Source organism: Ambystoma mexicanum, chromosome 1p (assembly GCF_040938575.1).
Source record: "Ambystoma mexicanum isolate Mex_15411 chromosome 1p, UKY_AmexF1_1, whole genome shotgun sequence".
Classification (NCBI taxonomy): Eukaryota; Metazoa; Chordata; class Amphibia; order Caudata; family Ambystomatidae; genus Ambystoma; species Ambystoma mexicanum.
The window spans coordinates 568,506,444-568,522,921 of record NC_090921.1 but is presented as its reverse complement, the minus strand read 5'-3'; the positions used below and the strand labels follow the sequence as shown (position 1 = coordinate 568,522,921).

The following is a 16,478-nucleotide window of genomic DNA, read 5'->3' as shown; positions in this document are numbered from 1 at the left end:
CTCTATCGGTGCCTTTCCGTGACTGGGAAGGTATTAAAGCGCTCCTGTAGAATCAAAGAACTGGTCAGAGCAGCGGGAACATCTGGTAAGGGTAAGGGTAAGGGTACGTTAAGCTGCCAGTTGCAATACTCCAATGGGGCAGTGATTGTGTGCGCCAAATGAGAGATCAAGGGATTATTGTTGGGATCCTGCAATATTGGCTCTGTGTACACAGTTTGTCAAAACTCCTGTTGTTGAAAAATAGTGCTTGTCACAATTTTGTAAATAAAGAGCACTCATGCTCTAGGGTTTTGCCAAAGGGTCTTTATTTTTGCTACGGGTGTCGGCATGTGTTTTCACCACACAAGGGTCTTTATCAAGGCTATGACATTCATAAGTCATACCACATTTATTACACTAATGTAATAGTGATCATGTACACATGCTGAAAGATTTTTTTAAATTTGTATTATCCAAAAATGTCTGCATCTTCAATGACCAGTACTTTCTTCAACTAAAAGGAGTGGCTATGGGAGCCAAGTTTGCACCTTCCATAGCCAACCTTTTCATGTCATTTTATGAAGAGACCCATGCCCTCAATCAGCAATTGTTTAGTTCTAACATCATACTCTGGCAACGCTTTATCAATGATATCTTTATTAATTGGAAAGGTACACAAGAATCCTTCTCAAGGTTTATGGTCTATACCAACACCAATGCGTTCGGTATCAGCTTAACTGGTAATTGCAATTCCAATGAAATTGATTTTTTAGATCTGCACATTTTTATTGAAGATGGTCATTTACAGACTACAACTTATCGAAAACCGACTGAGGTGAACTCCATTTCGTCAGCCCAAAGTAATCATCCACGCTCTACCATTGACAATATACCGGTGGGCGAGTTTCATAGGGCCAGGCGTAATTGCAGTCGCCCTAATGATTATGACAAGGAATGTAATATCCTCAATCAACAATTTCTTAATTGAGGTTATCAAGCTCATGTCATCGACAAAACATATGCCAAATTCACACATACTACACAACCTGACCTCTTGGTAGATCGAACTAAGTCCAAAGATCCCCCCAGCACATTTCTCTCACTATGCAATTTTCCAATGATTCTTCACTGTTATACAGACTGGTCTAGAAACATTGGCACATTTTGAGACTTGATCATGACCTTGCACCCGTTTTGACTCTCAACCCCAAATTTACCTTTACTAGAGCACCTACGATAAAATCAAAAGTGAGCCCATCATATTTCCAGAACACAATGTCTGCTTCACAAACTGATTGGTTACAACAACCAGTGGGCTTTCACAAATGTGGGAATTGCAATCAATGAGCATGAGCTCATGAAAAATGTAAAGTTTTTTTCTGATAACTTTGGTTCTGAAATTGTCATACGTGATTTCATCAATTGCAAGAGTACCTTTGTAGTGTATGGCATAATATGTGTTTGTGGCAAGCTCTACATTGGTAGTACCATTCATCAATTAAGAATAAGGGAACATATAGCCAGTCTCAAAATGTGTGAACCTAAGTCTCCTTTGGCTCTTCACTGGCAATTAGAACATCAGATGGACAACATAGCTGATCTCCGATTTGTTGGACTTATGAAAGTGCAAAAGGGGAAAAGAGGTGGCAATTTTCAATTGAAACTTAGGCAAATGGAAGCCAAACTGATTTGTTTTTGCGTTGTACCACTAGAGGTCTAAATACAGATCATGAGATAAATGTGTTTCTATAGAAATCTGCTCATCAGTCATGTACAAACCAACTTGACCTGCACCTCTGTTTCACCAGCATATGATCCATTTGCATGGAGGCCATCACTACTCAACGGTTATAGTTGCATTCTCTTTGTCAAGTTCATTGTGCAATTTATTCTTACAGATCCTTACCCTTATGCCTGGGTCAGTTGGTGTTTGCAATTAACCACATGTATACTGACTACTTTGGTTCAAATTAGCATTCCGCAACCAAGCTAGACTTTGCACTTATTAGTTCAATTATTACCCCTCTTTTTTTGCGGTATGGTCTCCCACATTCATTTCTTGCCATCCTTAATTCTTTAACAGACACTGCCCTTCTTTCTTTCAAATTCGTTCAACAGTTGTTCCCAAACTGTATCTTTATGTAGTTCTATTCATTCATTTAAACTTTGCATATCCGGGATTTTGTACATTAATAAGCTTTCCTTTGGGCAACCCCAACTCTATTGTCATTGTTAGCTGCAGCTAATCAAAAAGGCCGTGTTTGTTTACAGTGATGTCACACACCCGTGCATATGACGTCATTACGCCGCCTACGTCACTTCCGTGATGTACGCGGATACATTACACAGTGCTTTTCACTGCGCTACTTCGAATTGTTATGGGATTATCCCTGAGATTGTCTCTGGCGCTCGAATAAACGAGTAAGTATTTCATACTGAACAGTATGCCTTTGAATATTATAGTCCATAAACTAGTCATTTCGAAACAGATTGCTCAAACAGGACTCACACTAATGCATATCCTTAAATATTCTTGCAGGTAATATATTGTCACTGGCCAATGCAGCGTATTTATGAATCTCTAAGCTTCACTAATTACACCCTTCATGTGCGGTGCTCCCAATCCATGTATGACTGACTTAATTCTAATTTTATGCACATGGATTTTATTCCTAGCTCATTATTCCCTTTCCATTTCTTACACTCCACAAAGTGGAAAGCTCTATATTACTCTCCGGTAAACTGGATTCAGGATATTTATCCTGCTTCCACAAGACCTATTTTATATTTTTTTAATCTCTTATTAACACATGTCACCACCTTTCCCAACCATTTCTATTAGTGATCCAACATATAGTTATATTTTCTCTTATGCATTCACAGAACCATATTTTGGGAGTCATAGTACCATTGCATGTTGCATGTTGCGGTCCCTTATTCTGGATTTACTTCGATTAGACCTAAACTTCTTTACACTAGGTGAACTGAGCCAGGATTCTATGCAGCTGAAATGTGGTGTTTATGGTTACATTTTGGTCTACTAACACTATTTGGAATGTTCATTGATCCCTATAAGAGACCATGCTTTTTAGCACTTTGATTTATCAGGGGCTTACTAATCCCCCATTCGTAATGAATGATAATGATGTACCACTTTCCATTACTTAACTGCATTCTCATATGATCTTGTTCCCGAAATTTCGATCGACACTGAATCAAATGTTCCCCCCACCCTCAACCTGAACTGTGGTATGATATTATTTTATCATTACACTTAATGTATTCATTTGACTGTATATTTATCATGCACACAATTGATTCATGGAACTCCTTAATTGCATTCATGTTTACTTTGCTTTATATCACATATACTGTGATGGTGTCTATGATTTGAATAATGATTTCTGTTTTATATAATTATGTATTTTCTTTTGTGGAATTATTCAGCCTTGAAAACGACCAGCGTATCAAAACACGTGTCGCTGTTCGCAACTGAATTAAAGTCATCACCTATTTTTCGCACTTTAGTGACTCTAATTGCTTTATTGGCGCTGAGCGCATCACCATCCCTTACCCCCAATACTGCACATTTATTACACGTTGAAAGTTGGTGTCAGGTGGTTTAAAAACGGTAAGATACCATGAAGCCCAATTTGCGGATGTGGAGAGTGAGGTGGTGCATAGTGATGATTTTGTGACATATGAATTGGTGACATATACATATTTGTTCAATGAGATAGGTAGATCACAATGATATGGGTACGCGAGTAGGTTTACAAATAGTGGCATATAGGAAAGTGTAATTTTTTAAATGTTACAGTGGTAATTCAATGTACGTTTTGGGGGAAAAAAGGGTTTTTCACATAAATGTAGGAATTCATATAGGAATTCATGTTGCACCAAGGAGGAGAGGAAGAAGAGAAGGTAGGTTGTGATTAGTATCAATGTTTGATTGAGCTAAAGAGTTTCATATGACTGGTGAGGGCTAATGCTTAGCAAGTTTCGTATTTCTGACTGGTTTAAATGCCTAAAGATGTTCTTGAAATAGTTGCACTGATTAGTGCTTCTGTAGAAAAAAGAGGGGGCTGGGAGGGTTGAAGGCCAGCATTAGAATTATGCTCGTTCCTAAGGAGTGCAAGAGACTTAGCTATGTATGAATGAAAAGAATGTATCATGCCAGTGGTGACATGGTGCACAGGTGCCAGGGGTGGCCGTAGTGGTGGTCAGCGGTATGGCTGTGTGTGTAAAGTGATTTGAAGGCCAGAATGAAGAGAGAGCCCACGAAGTGTGGCTCAAGGACGCTGCTGCGTGAGTTCAGAAGGGCATATATCCTCAGTGCTCGAAGGGTGTAAGTGTGCAGGAGTGCACTTCAGATGAGAATGCAGCAGATTTGCAGGTGGGGTTTGAAGGAGGGGTTGCGGGTGAGATCAGAATAAGGCCAAGGTAGAAGGCATAGCAGGGTCCGAGGGCCTGATTAAGATCCACGTCCAACGGTTGTTGTCAAGATTCTAGAATTGAATGAAAGTGGAGAAGGTGCACGTGCGTGGCAAACAAGCTCAGTAGGGTCTACGGTTCCGTGAGTCCCTACTTTAAATTGTGCTATTCTTGCATAAAGGCAGTGCACTGATTAGGAAGGATATCTGGTTCCACAAAATGGCTTGTCCAGGCGGGTTAAGGGGTATGGCATGCATGTGTTGGTAAAAGCATCACTGGTTATGGTTGTGTTAACCCTAGGTATGGGGATCTAAAGAGTGAGAAATTAGTGAAAATGCTGAGTGACGCATAAGAGGCATGATAAAGACACACACAACATGGTAACAGTGTTTCCATATCCTCCCGTACATATGGCTTACCGATACATTGCACATGTGACAACGAAGGTCCCACGGGTGAGGATGTGTTCATATATACAGTGTGTATCTGAGAGATAGTATGCATTGTTGCGAGGCACGGAGGACAAGTTTAGTTAGTTTATTTGTAGACCACAGCCAAACCCAAGGGTAACTGGGCACATAGACATGGTGAACAACAAAGTTACATAGAGGTTACACATACGCGATACAGTAGGTAGCACAGTGGTTCATGACAAGGTTACAGAATGCATTACGAAGTACATTGTATGTGTGTAGGACTTGTATTCTTACTGCGATGAGAGCCATGTTTTTACTTTAGCTCTGAAAACCCAGAATGATTCTTCAGCCCTGATTATCATGGGGAGTGCGTTCCAGCATTTCACTGCTAGTACAGGGAAGTAGATCCCCCTGCTGTTTTCAGGTTGAATTTGGGAATGTTCCATTGGTGCATGTACGGTGTTCTGGTGGGTCTGGATGAACTGTGTCTGGAGAATTTGTCAGATAAGTAGCGTGGGGCAGTCAGCAAGAGGCATTTATGTGTAATGACAAGCGATCTTAGTTTGATTCTGTCTTGGATGGGGAGCCAAAGGACTTCCATACTAATGGTGGAGTTGTGTGCCTTGTGAGGAAGGTTAAGGGCACATCTAGGGGCATTATTCTGAAGGACCTGCAGTCTGTTCAGATTGTGATTAGTGGAACTCAAGAAGAGAGTTTTACAGTAGTCTAGTCTGGACAATATCAATGCTCTGGCTAGTGTAAGGCAACTGGTGGTTGAGAGAAATGGCTTACAGGCATTGATTAATTTGTTAGTGTAGGCCGTGGATGAGATAGTCGTGTTTATTCATTTTTTGAGTGATAATGTTGAGTCAAGATACACACTTAGCGATTTGACTTCTTTTGATACTTTAATGATATTGCCCTCAATGTTGAATGATTGGTACCTGAGGTCCAATTTTTTAAGTCGAGCCTAGGAACCTACTATGAGTAGTTCCGTCTTGTCGTCATTCAAGCAGATCCATGCTTGAATTTCAAGGTAGATTTCATTGAGTTTTGCAACATCTTTCTCATAATGACACCCAAGTCGGTCAAAAAGGAGCTTGATAAAGATGTTGTAAAGTGTGAGGGAAATACAGGAACCTTGGGGTACTCCACATGGATTGGGACAGGGTCAGCTGCAGCCGCTGGTGCGTAGACCCTAGTCGACCTATCGGAAAGGAAGGATCAAATCCAATTGGTGGCATTCTGTGAGAATGCGGCAGCCGAGGACAGGTGTTGGGTGAGAATTTAGTGGTCAACTAGGTCAAAGGCTGCAGAAAGATCCAACAGGAGCAAGATGGCCAAATTGCCCTTGACTTTGGCTTCATCCATTTGGACTTTTAGATCCAGGAGGGCAGTTTCAGTCCTGTGCCTAGGTCTAAAGCCGGATTGTCGCAGGCCTAGGAGATTATTGTCTTCCAAATGTTGTTGTATTTGGAGGTATGCCACTCTGTCCAGTATTTTAAGGAGAAAGGGGACAGTAGTAATGGGCCTATAATTAGTAGGTTTGAGGTTGTTGGGCATAGACACATTTTTGAATGAGGAGTTGATCAAGGTGGTGATGAAGGGGGCTTGGTCTTTAGCTCCGTCCTTGTTGACCGAGGCAGGATATATGTTGCCTTGGCAGTTTGAAGGTTTAAGGCTGGCAATTATGTTAATTACTTCATCCTGGGTTACTGGGGCGAAGTGAATTGGTGGGCAATCGGGACTGGTGGAGCTTTTTTTAATGTTCGAGTGGTCTTTGGTGGCAAGGCAAGCTTTTTTGCATCAATCTTAGCTTGTAAGAGAGCTATTTTATTTGAGAGTGCTTGTTGAATAATATTATTACAGCAAGCTTTATCCTTGATACAGTCATCTGTGGGGGGCACAGGCGATTCCAATTCTCTTAGGATGGAGAATAATTATTTTGTGCCGGATTTCACATTATGTATTCTCAAGTTAAAGATCTCTTTTTTGGCATTTGTGATGGCAGTTTTGTAAGTGGCTTCTGCCAAAGAGAATGTGTCTTTGGATACAGGAGACAGGGCTTTTCTCCAATTAGATTCCGCTGTTCTTTTAATGTTGCGGAGATCTTTTAGTTCTGTGAAGAACCATTTATTTATGTGGGCAGCTATTTTAGACTTTCTTAATTTAAGAGGGGCTATTTGATTAAGTGCCTGTACCAGCGTATCATTGTAAAGTTTAACGAGGGCAGCTGGATTAGAGTTAGAGATAGGATGGTTGGCATTGGAGATTGGGTTTGGTAGTGGTCTTAGATTCTCTATAGTGTTGTTGCATCTATTTCTGGTCGCGGTTTGTGATGTCGTGCAGGTAGGTGCACATTTGGGCAGGTCTTTGGGTATGGAAAATGTGATAAAATAGTGGTCTGTCCAAGCGCAGGGAGTGATGTCAATCAATGATAGGTTACAATTGGCGTCAGTCAACCAATCCAGGGATCTCCCTTTTGAGTGTGTGGGTTTGGTGATGTGTTGTATAAGGCCTAAATGAGTGATGGTATCGTTGAATAGGATAGCGTTAGTATTATTAGGGTAATTGAGGCCCAGGTTAAAGACACCCATAAGGATGATTTGTGAACCCGGTTTAGTGTTGGTGGTCAGTAAGAGGGCGGTGTCCTCTTCGAAGAAGTCACGTGCCGAGCCAGAAGTACGTCAAGGCTTTTAGTCAGGGATTCACAAATAAATGGAGCAATGTGCTCTGCAGTACACATGAAAAATAGCACTACTTGTGAAAACCAAGAGCGAGGTTGCAGTGAGGAATTAATGATCAGATATATATAAAAATTGTTTCGGGCGATCCCTGAACTAATTCTTACCTTAGGAGGCAAAGTCCCTCAGCTGTATGCATCCCTTTCGATCGGTTATCAGTCCGATCCCGCCGAAGGGAAAGTCTGAAGCTAAATCAGTATGGTAGAGCTCATTGGCTCCACGAGGGCGGATGTTGATTGATTCGTTCTGACAACCATAATAATTGGCTGAGCTCTATCACATGCTCCTAAAATGTCTTAGTCATTTAGTGCATCCATGGCAGCTTGCTGTCCCCTCTATGTGCATCTCTGAGACTGCTTAACAAGGGTCTCGAATATCTGCTATAGTCAAACACCCAGGCTCTGCAATACAACTGGTGCATTTCTCTCACTGTCTTTGGCATCAGCGTTCTGCAGATCGCCTCCACCCTTTCTGGAGTCACTTTTCACCCGTCTTGCGTTATCGGTTGCCCGATATATAGCACTTCTTTCTGGCAATATTGTAGGTTTGCCTTGTCTACCTTGTAACCATTTTCTGCCAATACTGTCAACAAGTATACCAAGTCATTTCAACTGTGCCTCTGACTTCCTACAAATCAAAATGCAGTCCACATACTGTATGACGGTGCTCCCTATCTGTTGACAGAAGGTGACTCCCGGTACCCCTCTGATAATCTTGTGTTGTTTTCACTTCCGGTTTCTATATTGAAATGAGGTCAAGTCCTGTGACTGTTCATGGAGCGATACAGAGAAGTAGGCGCTCTTCAAGTTTGTTACCGTGAAGTGGGTTGCTTCCGTCTGGATGCTATACGGTATTTTCGCTGGATTAGAAATGTACATAAAAGAAACAAAAAGTGAGTGCCTTTTGTAGTAATGTAATAGGAAAATCGTTTTTCGTGGGTAATGCTTATTTGTCCTGTTCACTCTCTTCAATTGAGAACGACAAGTTGAATGAAATTTGTATATTTCACTTCAGGATCTGTTCACTTCATGTGATGTCACTTCCCATTGTGTATGTCAGAAGCCTCCTGTAGAGGAGCAGGTAGACGCTTTCTCACTAATTCCCATCCCCTCACCGCTGTCATACTGGAACAGCAGGAGAAGTGCAGTAAATGGGACCCCCTGTATCATTTCTCTACCACATTGAGTGTATGAGAGACGTTCTGCACTCAGACAGCCATACAGAATGTACCCTTGCACTGAAATCATGGAAGGATGCAGTGTGGAAGGATGCCACATGGAAGGATGTCTCATGCAAGGATGTCAGAATGCACCTATGAACATCATTGGTGACCAGGGCCCTTATGTGTCCTCTTGGGCCCTGGCCTCCCACACCCAATCGCCTTCAGCCTCAGCCCCCTCCTAGTACTTGCCTGGCACCCACTGGCCTATGCCACCACATGCCTGCGCTTACCTATTTGCTGGCAGCTGATCACGCACCCTGGCACTTACAGCTGCTTACTCTAGCCCTTTACAAATTGTAACATCAGCAACGTGATATATCTTATCATTTGCCCCTGCAATCTTAAATATGTGTTGATGACCAGCCAACCGGTAAAGAAAAGAATCCAAGAGCACATGTTGTGTGTGCATTAGAGTGGGGTGAGAAAATGCACCATTAGCAGAACACTTCCTGCTACACCGCCACACATCTAAGGAGTTGCGTTGGACTATTATTGAAAATGTGATTTGTCCATGGAGGGGGATGGGGCATAGATATACAGGCCCTCCTATTAAAATGGGAACACAAATTGATATTTCGGCTTAAAACAGACCTATTCGGTCTAAATTAGTCAACTGTATGGCAGACGTTAGCCGTCCTACAACGATCATAGCCTTTACATGACACTACAGAGCTAAAATAATTTTGACTATCCACACATCATCCAGATCTGTAAGCTGCCCCTGGACTTGTGACTATATATGGACAATACGTGAGGTGAATATCAACAGCGATAAACAAGGAGTCGATGATGAGACACATGCCCTGAAGTGGCATGCAACAACTAAACACAATTGATCACCTCTTTAAAAACATGCATTGGGTTTTTAAAAACACACATCAGCTGCTAAATTAGAGATCAGGCAACTCTACTCTGAAGAACGCACGAGACCATACAGCAGTTGCCTGACCATCACGAACGGATGCATGTTATATCCGTTGAACGTGCGTCCTACATGGAAACGGTTGCAATCTAATACCAAGAGAGGACGCGACTCCAAAAACCACTGCAATGTTTAATAGGCACCTAACACGTGGCGCTGGAGCGATGCAAAACTACTAGGAAGCACAGCTCAAGTGGTTTAACAGTATGTTAAAATAAACCTTGAGGGCAAATGTATGTCTAATAGTAGATAGTAAAAGAGGAATTAGTGTTGGTATATCCCGGCAAGGCCAACTCAGACTTTCAATCTTCTGAGGTCGATAAATGAGTACTAATTTCGATTGGGTAATAATAGTATTGTATGTCCTATGTAAATCGCTTTAGAGTAAAGCACTATATAAAAATGAAATTATTATTATTACTATAATTATTATGCGTTAAATGGCTATGCATTCCAACAATGGGTCATACGAGTCAAAACAAGGTTGGTCCCCCACAGAGTGCATTGTTTTGAGTAATATATAGACATCCCTAGATATTGTAATGGGGAATTTGGGAACACAGGTAATTTTGAGTGAAAGCAGCTGTTTTTAGGGCAAAATTTGCCCACAGGTTTTGTTAATGGATGCAAACTTGTTTTTGAAATGTATTTATACTACGTGCAACAGCGCTGTGATACCATGATTCTGCTTTTACAGAATCACGGCCACAGACCAATCACATTGATGTGACACAACTGATGTGTGGTAAGGAGTAATGTCCATGAGCCTCAATACAGAGTAACTGTGAGTATACCACATTTCTAAATTGAAGACAGTCCTGAAGAAAGTGGATTTAAGAAATATGCAACCACTGAAACTGGTAGACAACAAAACTGTAGTGTTGGCATCTAGCGACCCATTTATAGGTACAGTTTACATTTGATCCCAAGGGGACCATCATTCTAGGTTTGTCCACCACTGATCACATTTTTGGTCTTCACAATTTTTTGCAATTTGATATTGATAAATAGGGATCCCAGACTATTAGGCAATCAAAGTTAGTTTGCCAAAGATAGTGAGATGGGTTTTCCTGATAGCTTTTAAATTGGAATTCAGAGTCCGAGGCATATGAATAGTGAAGTGGCTCATTTGTAAGATCAATGAGACTAGACTGTATGTTCCCACCTGTAAGATATACCAACAATAATTCTTCTTTTTCTTTCCACTATTAGACAGGCGGCACAACAGCGCTGACTAGGTATAGTTACACCAGAGGCAGGGAAATTGAGCTGCTCATTCTGTCCTTTAACTGGCCCTGTTCCCACACAGTGGACAGATGTAGAACATGCAGGAATAGTGCTCTCGTTTCTCTTCGGTTGAATGTTGAATGTGTTGCACCGAATATATATTAGGTGTTTTGTCCTATTATCGTGCTCCTGCGATAACCCACAACCACTCCTTAACCTCGACCTGCACACAATGAGTTTGAGTGAGGCACCACTATAGGGGCAAGGAGTGTGACATATTACGCCGGGCCATCTCCATTTAGCAGGGCTCAAGCCGAGGAAACTCGCGGGTGAATGGCATCCCCTGCTTTTTTCAGAGGGCGGACACTGTCCCCCAGGGTATTCTAGGGCTGTATGTCAAAGAAGACACTTTCGCCGTCTTTTTCAAAATTATAATTTTAGTCTCGTAGGGATTCAAACCATGCTCGCCAAGTTCACAGTTCAGGCCCTTCACCACTACACCAAATAACCTGGTTAAAAATGACTAACAACTAAAAGCTGAAATTTCACATTTCGGGACTGCAGTCTCCTGAGAAAAGATTGGCAATGATTCTTGAGGTTTAATGCATGTACATTTGTTAACATTTTCAAACCGTAGTAGAAGAAAATATCCTCTCTTGGTTTTCTCTGTATGTTGATTTTATGAAAGGCAAATGCCCAATGGTCCTCTGCAATGTGTGTGGTTATGCAAAGCCAAATGAATGAAATGTGCATATTTGACCTTGATGTGCTCATTTCTGGTGACGTCTCATTTGAGGACTTGGCCCCTGCCATTTGGCATTAGCTTACATATCTGATCTGATGGGAGGTTCAGCTGAAATGGGCATCTTGGTAAACACTCAGCACTAGTGGCCCCTCGAAAAAAAAAACCTCGACCTTATGGGAGCTTACTAAACCAGATCAGAACAAAAGCTCAGTGGAACAATACCAATGGGGCAATCAGTCTGTCGGCAATGTACAGTCAAACCAGCTGGCAATCGGTAGCCAATTCTCACCGGGCGATATGCCCAGTCTATTACAGAGCCATTTTCCCTTTTGAACAGCCATTCTGATTTTCATACAAATTCCAGATTTAAAAATATCTGCAGTTGCATTTGAGGCCAGGAATGGGGCTCCCTCCTTACATCTAACAGAGAGAGCCTCAAATGTTTTGGAATATAAAGCCCCTAGTTTTGAGAAATTGCATTTGACCCCTTACCAAAACACATGCTCCTTCCCCGTTCAGCTGCGCTCTCCTCTGAACTGCAAACCTGTCAGACCAACTGCCAAAATGGTTCTTCCAACACCTGTCAATTTACATAAACCTTCCTGACTTGATAATGCACAAAGATCAGTTCTCCACACTACAAGAAAGAGTGGTCCACAGCACGTAACACAGCTGCCAATGAACCAGATCACCGGATATGGTGTCAGTGCAATCCAAGAGAAAGTAAGGGACTAACCGTTTGAATGCCAGGATGCAGGTCGAATGGAAAAACATGAACCAAAACGGACACCACAAATGTTGCCATAGCCCCAGTTTATACAAGGGGTTACAGAATTATTATAGGATTACAGCAAGGGTTGGTCACTCCCTGAAATTATGCGATGATCTCTTCAAGATGCGGGAAGAGTATGAGCTACAGTAGGCTACGGAGACCAGTATGCATGGAGTGTGGTGTAACATGTTGGAGGTGCTGGCTGTGTTAGGGCTTGTGTGCACAAACTCTGAATTCTACACTAGCCTGAATCCCTTTTTTTAAAAATTTTAATACATTTATATAGCGCGGCCATGAACCCGAGGGCGTGAGGGCACTACAAGACATAAACAACAAATAACAAGTAGAAAAGTCCAGGATGCAAAGCCATTGCATTATCTATTGATAGATATGGAATGGTGTTGATGAAATGACAAGACCAACATCTTTCTGTACCAAGTAAGTCTGGCCTCCATTAGGAGCACTGATCTAGTTCCATTGTTCACAGTGCTGGACCTCCAGTGGCAGGTGACACAGGTTTTAAAGTCCTTCCAGTACAGTTGGGCTTTTCCCGGTCCGCATGCAGGATTTGTGATTAGTAATGCATTTTCGCTTAGAGATTTTGTGTTACATCAACACATGTCTAACAACTGATGAATTCTCAAAGAGATTTGGAGTTTGTTCTGTATTGTAGCAAGTATGATATTATACCCATGATTTGTGACGAAGAGAGAGTGGGCACCACTAAAAAATGTAGATGATTAACAATTGTCTTATATGTTTTTCTAGCGGCAACCAATCCACCACCTATGCACATAGATGGTAAAATACATGAACAAAATACAGAGTGAGTAGGACCTGGAAGATGATTTCGTTAAGTAGTAAAAACCTCAATAACTTCTTCATGAATATGAACAAATATTCCCACAAAACGGGTTTACGATGTAAAACCTATCAATTTAGGGTAGACATACAATCTTCCATTTCAGTGAAGCAGACAAAGAAAGGCAAATGCATCTCGGACCTATCCTGGTCCTTCATCAGGGCAATGTCTGTAGACAGAAAAGAATAGACATCTATCAATGGTTAAAACCAGACAGTGGCCACTTGTTGTGATAAAGGTTTTCAAAGGTATCGAAAAGAAAAGTACAGAGCAACATACCTGGCTAGAAGATATCTCTCAATGCCATCAAATTCATATGGCAGACTAGAACAAGTCTGAAAAAAATGCAATGCATTTAAAGAAATAAAAGAAAAGTTCACAAAAAGAAAAGTAAAAAACTAAAAAATGTATCCAAGCACCCTACCTGGATGAAATGTCACATCTGGGGATTAGATGAACTAATCACAGATCAGATTCTGAAAAGACAACAAAAAAAGGGGAAAAAGATAAATTATTGCAAGAAAAAAGGGCAAAAACCTATAAAAAACATGTAATAAACCATAGCAAAAATAGAAAAATTAAGACAATGAGAAAAAATAGAAAACATACATGTTTTAAATAATGTAAAAATTGCAGAAACGGAATCACAGCAAGCAGGGAGGCGGATAGGTAAATGAAAAATAAAGCATGCAGGAGTGTAAAAAAAAGAGAATGAAATTGATAAATTACACATAGATAAAATAATTATCAAACAAATATAGTAACAGTCAAAGAGTAGATAATACAAGGATATAACATTCTAAATGCAATCAGAATAATGATATGTCATAATTGAACATTATCTGAGGAAACTTAATCTCTGATAATACCAGAATATCTCATTTTGAATACAACAGCATAAGGATATATCGCAGCTGAGCCATATTATAGGAAACATGATCCCCAGTCAATACCAAAGAGAAATCAAAATGTTCTCATTCCTAGCCCAATCAACATAAAGATTAATCACAAATAAATCCTGTTGTAAAGAGCATAATCTCAAATGGCTTTCATTCATTAACAATAACCTCATGTTGTTCAAAGGTGATAAAAAGGGGTGATCAATGAATCATAGAAAACAATGCAAGCTAATGCCTTCCTTAATTCCGCCAGGTGATAATGCATTGAGTCTATGAATCCAGAATGTCTCTCTCTGTTCTAATCTTTTCTGCGGATTGTTCCAATTGCTCATTTCTCCAAAGTTGTGTGTGAGAAACCTGAGGGCGTCCTCACATTTTCTCCCCTCTGATCCTTTGCTCAGGTGGCCAGGGAAGGGCCATTACTTTGGATCCCAACGCTGGGGGTGGGCAAGCGAGATAAGATCACCTGAGTGGAGGGTCTTTCGGGCCTGGGAAGAGGACGCCCGTAGGTGGGACACGGTGCTGCACACCCCCTAAGGAAAACCTACCGTCCCTCTATGTGGGCTATTGCCACTCATCAAGCCCAAAGGGGGCCCCAACCCACAGTATAGGGGAATACCCAAAACCCTGATTAATGGGGGTTCCAATAAAACACTAACCCAGAAGAAGAGGCGACACTGGAGGGGCTGGATGAAGAAAGACCCCACCTCTTATGGGAAAACAAATCCCTCTGAATCCATAAAAGGGGAATTAAAACTGAAACACCCTTCCGCTGCAAATACTAATCTCCCCTACACTCCTTCTGCCTTTGTGGGCTATGGTGACCTTAGCCCCATGCAAAAACCTACACTACCCCTGCAGGCCATTAAAAGGAATAAGAAAAGACACACGGCCCCTTTAAGATCCAAATCACTCAGAGCTAAAGGACAAGGATATCCAGATAATTGGGTAAATGGAAGGTCAGGCAGGCTCCACTCTGACCACACACCTGCAGCCTGTTAATATTGGACACACAGCAACAGGGAAGCTGCGTTGCTGAGTCCAGCAGGGTATCCCTGACTTGCAAGCAACTGGCATTCTGGAGGCAAGAGGCAGAGAGAAAACCAGCTGGAGGAGACTGATGAGCCGGCAGGTTATCCTGTGGCAGAGCAGAGGCTCTGGGGTGAAGAGGTGAGGGAACTGTGTCTGCAGGGAGCCAGTGTGGTTAAAAAGGGAAGGCTGTGGACAAGGCCGCCGTTCCCTTATGTAACCCAGGTGTGCTTGTTATACGGCTGTGGCCAGGAATGTCTAAGGGGCAGGTGATGAGACCCTGACCTCAGCTGCAGTGTTCTTGAGCAGAAAAACCTGGAAACATGAGCTGAATCACTGCCGGTGAGTCTGAAGTACAGGGAGGCTCTCAATGTGATGGGTGCTGCTAAATACTATGTAGCGAATGTAAGCGAAATGAAAGGAAATTCATTATTGCAGTGCTCCACGATTGTGAGACAATCGGATAATGCAGGCTGGGAAAAAAAAAGAAACACAGAGTATCTGAATGAAGGCACGGGAAGGGAAACCCCATTGTTAAGGCCTTCAGAGTGAAAGTAGTGTATACAGCAAGACAAAATAGAACCTTGTGTGATACAAAGTTACTGAGTGGTCGTGTAAAGAAGATTACGTTGTCTAAAGATTCAGTGGACTGAAATAAGGAAATTAATGTCAGGGGGGAGTGGTGTGAGGTACGAAGTGGGAGCGAAGTGGTGTTGGCAAACGAGAAACATAGTGAGACCCGGCAGAAGGCTGTACACGAGAGAGAAATACTTTTAAAGGCAAAGAAAAGCCTACTAAACTAAGTGAACTAACAAGGGGGGGCAGAGCTAAAAGCCCCAGGCCCTGGGTTGTGCAACCTGTAATGGGTGGACCGTGTGGTTCAACAACTTCGCCCAGACCAGGGGGTTCCTGAAAGTGCAACACGGAGGTGGGGAAGGGAGCCCTGGAAGTGTTTGTGAATAACTGCAAAAGCTACTACACCCAAGAGCTGAGACTTTGGGAAGGGAACCCTGAGTCTAAAAAGTACAGTGGACATTAAAGAAAAAGACAAAGTTCTGCTTTCTGAGTTCAGGCAAGGGAAGCCTAAGAAACTAGCTGGACATTTGGTGTTTGTGCATCTGAGAAAACCAAACAGGAGGATTGTGAAGCTGAAAATAACAAGAACTGTGAGCTGTAAAGGTACTGTGACTTTTACTAGAAGTGAATCCTGAAACCTGAGTGTCTGGA

General features: G+C 41.9%; 1 long non-coding RNA gene across 2 annotated transcripts in view; it reads right to left on the bottom strand.

Annotated features, from left to right (window-relative positions):
- Positions 1 to 4,133: 4,133 nt before the first annotated feature.
- LOC138575781 (uncharacterized) overlaps positions 4,134 to 16,478 on the bottom strand; it is a 168,881-nt gene continuing 156,536 nt past the window's right edge. For both annotated transcript variants that reach the window (XR_011303955.1, XR_011303956.1), the window contains 3 exons: positions 13,748 to 13,799; positions 13,603 to 13,658; positions 4,134 to 13,492 (listed from right to left, as the gene is read on the bottom strand). This is a non-coding gene — a long non-coding RNA (uncharacterized lncRNA). The remainder of the gene's footprint in view (positions 13,493 to 13,602; positions 13,659 to 13,747; positions 13,800 to 16,478) is intronic.